This window comes from Crocodylus siamensis, chromosome 4 (genome assembly GCF_052110815.1).
Source record: "Crocodylus siamensis isolate JL-2025a chromosome 4, ASM5211081v1, whole genome shotgun sequence".
NCBI lineage: Eukaryota > Metazoa > Chordata > Crocodylia > Crocodylidae > Crocodylus > Crocodylus siamensis.
The window spans coordinates 162,170,432-162,177,602 of NC_143398.1; the positions used below are offsets into that span (position 1 = coordinate 162,170,432).

Sequence of the window (7,171 nt, forward strand, 5' to 3'; positions counted from 1 at the left end):
TGTTGGGCAGCTCCACAGGCAAAATGACAAGGCTCTATCCTTCACCTTCATCCCAGGGGGCTGTCCAGGAATTACAAAACTGGTGGCGAGATGAGCAGTGGCTGCTGTGGCTCACCTCCAGCTTCCCCCTTTTGCTCCTACCCAGGTGGTAGGGCAAGACAGGACAGAAGGACGTGGCACACTCTGCAGTGCTGGGGGACCCTGCAGCCCTCATGTCTGAGTGGGGCAGTGCAGTGGAGGGCAGTGGGGGAGCTCATCCCTGGGGAGCTAAGGGTGAGTTTGGCCATATGGTGCAATTCGTACGGGGAAATGCAAGGAACAGCAGGAGGTGGCACATAGTGCACCAGAGAGGCACCCTGCACCCCGTGCAGCAGCAGCGTATGGGGTGCAGCAGGGAGGGAAGGGGCACCCAGCTGCACAGGGCAACAGAGGGGTGCAGGGAGCAGCAGCAAGGATGTGTAGAGTGCAGTGTAGGGTGCAGCCCCCAGGGACCATGGCCACTGCTAGCATGGTCCCTGCTAGTGCAACCCAAGGGGTTTGCAGCTCCCAGACACCTAGAAGTTGGACCGTGCCTCTCAGACATTGTGGTCAATGGCCCTTCTTAGACATGGTGTCCACTGGTTGGGGTGGAGGGGGGTTGACCATGATCAGTTCCCTTCAGCACAGTTGTGTTTAGTGCTGTGTTGACTTCCACTGCAGCCTAGCTCTGATTTCTCAGGGTGGACAAGCCTTTATATGAGTTTCCCCAAACCTCCAACTCTCTTGGGCTGGCTCTTACATTTGGAAGATCTGGACATCCTGCCCATGACTGGCCACTGGCTGTCACTTGCTAAGTCTCTTGCAGTTGAGAAGGATTCATATGCCCTTCCCCCAGTTTTTCCCTTTCTTCTACCAAGGTGACTTCTGCTCACTCTCTTTCAGCAAAATATTCCAACAAAATTGTGATGTCTTTCCCTTCCCCCTGCCCCTTCTTGATTTGGTCTAAAGGTCTGGAGAAATTTCACCAATGACTGGCTTTGCTCTTCAAGTTGTTCTTCTTAAGATCTGATTAGCCCTTAATAAGATCTTAAGAAGAACAGGAGTGTATCTTGGGGTGTACAGCAGCACATTTGAGCCCCACGTTTGCTGTGTGCTGTATGTGCAGTGAGCTCTGTTGACCTCACTGGCATGTTGGCATGGGCTTCTGCTAAGTCCCATATGTGCCGTGGGCTCTGAGTGGCTGAGTGGGCGCAGCTTGTTTTTTGTGTGTGGTGCCACCGGCATTGCCCCCTCAACCTTCATTTGGGTCATGATCCGGGGTTGGGAATTGCTTGCCTAGAGGTTACACCTGCTAGGGATATCACAGAGGTTATTAGATGCCTTATAGGTGGCAGAATCAGAAAATTATCTCTGGGCACATGTACACAAGATGTTTACAGTGTAGTTGCCTAATGAGCTCTGCAGTAAAGTCTCAGCATCTATATGCCCGGCCCTATTAGGCTGCAGTAAACTATTAACTCTGCCGTAGGCTAGTACTTGTAAACACAAATACTATTTTGTGGTGGCAGCATTATTTAGTGCACTGCAACACACATATGGAGCATCCTTGTGCCCCAGCCAGCCCCTCCGCAGCATGTTGAGCCACTTCGGAGCAGCCCCAGTTTGGCAGGCTTATTCCCCTGGTCCCCTGCCAGCCGGGGCTGCTCTGACCAGGCTTAACTTGCTGCAGCCCTGAGTGCATATGCAAATGGACACCTGGGAGCAAAGAACGCTGGCACAAACTGCACTGGAGTTTATTCTTTCACATTAATTGCATGTGTAGATATACCTTCTGTGTAGCGTTTTAGTGTCAAGAAGGACAAAGCTCATTTAAACTGGATCTGATCTTGCCTGTTGGCCTGGACAATTTTATATATGTTTTGTACCCCAAACAATTAGGGTCCACATAAAGAATTGCATTTTTAGCATCCCACGTTGGCAGACATCAACGAGTGAACTGCTCAGTCCAGCCATTAAAAGTTCCAGCAAAGTCAAGCAAGTATAAGCTTTGCCTAAGAAGGGTGGTAAAAAGTTGCTGGCAAAACAGCTCTGGGACCAGGAACAGCCCGGTTTCTTGTTCAGAGCAAATCCATCCACAGGATTTCCTAATTTAAGCAAAAAAAGCTCAGATCATTAGTAGCTCAACCATCAACAGTTAGAAGCCAAGGCATAAAACTATGAGGGTATATAACAAGGGAGTGGTCTGCTTCTGTCTGTTGTCTCTTGTTTTATTCTTAGGCTCCAAGCTCTTTGGGGCTTGTTTGTTCTGTGTTGTACAATGCATAACACCATGAGTCCCTAAGGAATGGCCAGATCATCTCAGTGCTATACTAATACAAATATTAGTATACTCAAGAAGTTCCTAGCATTGCCAGTAGAAGGCAGCAGCGCATGCAAATAAGAGCCAAGCCACTTGAACAGTCTCCACTTTCAGATAGAGCAGTGGTTCTTAACCTTTTAAAACTTCAGGCACTCATGGGTGGACTGGAGAGTGGCCTGAATAGATTCAAGACACCTCTAGGAAAGTGTCAGGTGTTAGTTGTCATTTGTTGTTTTGGGTACAGAAGAATAACAGGAGTGAGAACCTAAAAAGTCCACAGCAGGGCAGAGTTTTAACTCTACGGATTTCCATTTGAAATGTTATGGATTTATCTTGTGAATCCTGTTTGGACACCTGACATTGCTAACATTGCATGGCACCCCAGAGCACCCTTGAAAGGATCTCGAGGCAGTGTGGAGTGCTGTAGCATCCTGACTCAGAATCAGTGCAATACGGGATTTACTGTCCTTTGTTGTAAACGTTCATTTGAAGAAGCGTGCTTTTTGCAGGCTGCCTGTTCTGCGTTACTGCAGTTTGTGCAAGTCCTGTACAAGTGTGCCTGCGTCTGCTAGCCAGATGTGCTAGTAAGCCATAGAGCACTGTAGTTTAGGGTAAAAAAAAGTGAATTGTTTGCATCAGCCTAGGTTGGGTGATTAGCAGTCTCCTTAAAGGTCAGTGGTGTTAGTCATTGCAGAGGTGAACAAGATGCAAATTAATTAAGTTGTGTGAGATCTTAGAAGGGGAAGGGGTGTCCACTAGAGCAGGATTAGGGTGGTTGAGTCACTCATGACTAGGACTGTGCAAATAACCATGCTCTTCCTTACCCACCCTCTAGTGTAAGGACATTCCCCCCTGTACTTCCTGACTATGGAGCAGTGACTTAGAGTAGGCTGTCATTCATGCTGAGATTCTAATGCCCTGGAATCATCTTCTTAGGGCGACTGGAGAGCATGGGAATCATGCTGGGCTGGGCTGTGGGAATCATGCCTAGCAAGCAGGCATCTTTTGTTCTAAGGAGTAACAGACTGTTAAAAGGAATAACATATTTTAGGTATCTGGAATGCAAGAAAAAGTAAAGACATCTGTTTGCTTGCAACTCATGTCACCATGAAATTTTTTATGAAAACACAAAGGGCAACTTCTTTTTGCACCCCAAGATGACACTTTTTCCCCCAGGACAATCAGTATTAATTTGAGTTTATTGCCATTCAAGCGGCATGTATAAATGACCGTCCCACGCCTGTTTTGATGAGAGTCAAAGCCTGGGACAATCAGACCTGGGATAAACCCCACAACTGTTTTTACCTTCACTCTGCTCTTGGATAGAGGCTACAAGGCTTGAGAACATGTGGACTAGCCCTGACCATGTTCCTCTGGCCTGACCTCTCACCAATCTGTCATGCCCTGTGTTTGCATCACTGCTGAAAATGGACCCTCAAAATTTTTCCAAACTTCAAAGGAACATGAATGGTCCTGATCCTTTGTTTTGTCCAGCCCAAGGTTCTGGGACTGTTTGAGAGCTGGGAGTCAGGACTTATCTATGCAGTTAAGAGAAAATAGTACCCTATGGGGACACTTATTCTGGAATAGTTATTCTGCTCTAAATTAAAACACTATCTTGTTATTTAATACCTTCTCAGTGGGCTCTGGCAAGCACAGAATAGCCAGAAGGCAACATGCTCCACTGTTGTCTGTTTACTTCCTATATCAGGATTAGGCTTCAGGGCCCTTGGGCTAGCAAGGGAGACAGACAGGGAGTGAGGGAAGCTGCACTGCTAATAGGTTCTTATTTGCCTGGACTGGGACTTGCATGCAAGTTGAACAAGCATTTAACTAGTGTTTAGGTTTTAACATACTCCTGAGACCCCAGGCGATTTGCTTTGGGACATGTTTAATGTGGCACATAGGAAAAACTAACTAAAACTGGGTTCTGGGGTAAATGGTAAATGCATTATCGTAGGAGTGTTAAATTCCTAGACCTTTTGCTTTGAGAAGAGGTGGCGTTAATGGAAGATGACAGGTGTAAAGATGTCTCCGGGGCTGTCAGCCAGACAGTGAAAACAGCAAACTTTTACCTAAGCTAAATGCCATGGGGTTCTCAGTCCTGGAAGTTCATTCAAAAGAGCCCCTCAAACTCAAAGTGAATGGCTAGTGACAAGAAGAGGTTGATCTCACAGGGAGAAGGTCTGAGGTGAGAAGATACGGAGAGAAGGTATAGGGCTAAGAATGCACAGAGACCTGCTTCCACAGCAGGAGAGTTAGGATTGGGAATTTAACAGGGATATGCCCTTTGTTGTTTGGATCAGGCAGCTGTAGGCGATACCCTTCCTGAAGGTGGTAACAGTATCAGAAAACCCCTGTGGTCTCTTGCACTGGATGAGGTTGAGCTGCTGTGAGGGAACACACAGTGTTGTGTTTTTGAGGCCAGAGAGAAGACATCCTGTGCCACCATGGCTTTGTGGCTGAGGATCCTGGCAGAAGCTCCTTTCCCTTTGTGTGTCCTGTATGAAATAATGCACAGGCCAAACCCACGTCTGCAGGGTTGGGCAGGGTACTGAGTGCCACTGATGAGCCATGACTTATCAAGATAAAGGATTCCCCTTCAGGGTGGTCTTAATGAGTCTCTCTTCCTTTGGTGAGGAAGGAGTTGCTGCCTGATGATGACCCATCCCTTGTCTAAACCCATAGAGCAGCAATTCTTAACCAGCGTGCATTGGCCATGAGATCCTTTTAAGAGTGTCATGTGGTACTGTTAGGTGTGCAATCACCCACACAATTCATAAAATACATCCAAAGTTTTCCAATAAGGATCTATAGTGTCCAAACTATTCTGATCTGTTGTGGGCCTTCTGAGTTCTTTGCAGGAGAAGAATCGCTCTTTTTTTTTTGGAATTGTCCAAAAAAAAAAAAGACTGGAAACTGAGCTAGCATTTTCCTAGTGCCTTGATTCTAATTAGGGGATACCTTGAGTCTAAAAAAGATTAGAGCCACTACTGTAAAACCTGTATTAGCTCACAGACTGCAAGTTCCTTTACAGCGCTGTGCCGTGGGGACTGCTTGGGGCTCTTCTCACCTTACTGGCAATGTGAAGAGGGGAAGGGGCTATTGCTTTTTGGGGGGCATGGTTCTGAAGGAGATGTGGAATATTTCATTAAAACAAGTGCAACAAAATTGTTCCTCAGGGGAAGATGCCAGTTGCCTGTGAGGTTTGGTCCATGCCACCAACCATGGATGTTGCACTTCTTTTCCACTATGCTACTACAGTAGCTTGTAGCTGCACTTTCCAACACAGCACGGAGATCACAGTGGCTGTGGTTGCAACAGGGACGATCATGCATCAGGGACAATCCTTGCTTTTTCTGGAACTATTGTTATATAGCAAAATCCTCCTTTTGCTGTATATAAATCCAACTGGATTAAAATAAGGAAGTGAGGGAGACTGGGCACCTGCCTTCCAGGTGCCCTTGAAGACATCAGCACCTGCTCCGGGGGAGGGGCTTGGACAGTATCCCAAGGGCCACTCTAATCCATCTCCCCATCAGCTGCTTTGCTTTCTGCTCCCTGCCCTGTGTCCATGGCTACTCTGCTTTCTGCTCCCTGCACTCTCCAGCCCCAGGGGTTGCAGCTTTGCTGCTGAGACCTACCTGGTGGCCCTGACTCCCTGGTCTCCCAGAGCAGGAAGTTCTTGGGGAGATAGATGGCTCAGCTCTGTGCAGCAGGCCCATTACTGCAACTGGCAGCTTCAGTAGGTTACTGACTGCTGCCTTCCTGCATCCCTTCCTTCATAACGGTTTGGTGCGTACTCCTTTCTAATCCCAGTTCTTGTACTGCAGGCAAGGCTGGTCAGGGAATGTGGATTGAGTAGAGCTTCCACAATACACAACAGCCAACTGGTCCCATGGTGTAATGGTTAGCACTCTGGACTTTGAATCCAGCGATCCGAGTTCAAATCTCGGTGGGACCTCGAGGACTTTTTGCCCCAGAGGCCTCGACAGTGCAACGGGGACCCTGCTCGAAAGGAGCCAGGGGCCTCGCGGTTCGCGCGCGGGGTGGGGGTTGTTACACCAGGCTCCGTTTTGGGCGGGCTGGGCTGGCTCTCTACTACGCATGTGTGGGGGCGGCGGACGCTGCTGCTGGCTGGGAAAGCTTCGTTCCTCACGGCCCCGCCCCCCCGCATCTGATTGGCAGTGCCCGCCTGCCTCGCGCTGCGATTAGCTGGTCGCCAAGGGGAGCCCGGCGGCGGCCCGGGGGCTGCGCGCTCCTGTTGGCCCCCCACCCCCTCCTCCCGCGGCCCTGGGCGAGCGCGGCCCCACCGCGCCGCGGCAGGGGCGGGGCCCGGGGCCAGCCTCCTCCGCAAAACGTGCCGCAGACGAGCCCTGCGCCTCCCCGAGTCCTCCGCCACCCCGTCCCGTGCCCGATCTGCTGCTCTGCTCCCCGCTACGTTCCCTTGTCTGCCTTGCTTTCTGGCCCCCGCCTTGTGCTCCCTTCCTGATCTGCCTTCGGCTCCCTGCCTGGTGACACAGCCCGTGCTGCTGTTCCTCTTTCTGCTCCCTGCCATGTTTCTTCATCGACTGCTTTTTGCTCCCCCGTGTGTCCCCCACCTGCGCTGCCGCTCCTCTTTCTGCTTCCTGCCTTGTGTCCCTGGCTGCTCTGCTGTTTTACTTCCTGCTTCCTGCCCTGTTTGCCTGTCTGCTCTGGTTCTCAGTTTTCTGATTCCTGCTGTCTCCCCATCTGCTCTGCCCCATTTCCCTGTCTCTTCTGCTTCCTGCTCCCTGCCTGCTGTATTGCTCTGCTGTCTGCTCCCTGACCAATTTGCTACTCTGCTTTCTGTTC

The 7,171-nt window shown here is 49.8% G+C and overlaps 1 non-coding gene across 1 annotated transcript; it reads left to right on the forward strand.

Moving 5' to 3' along the window:
* Positions 1-6,230: 6,230 nt before the first annotated feature.
* Positions 6,231-6,302, forward strand: TRNAQ-UUG (transfer RNA glutamine (anticodon UUG)). The gene has a single exon. It is a non-coding gene; the product is annotated as a tRNA-Gln (tRNA).
* The last annotated feature ends 869 nt before the right edge of the window (positions 6,303-7,171 follow it).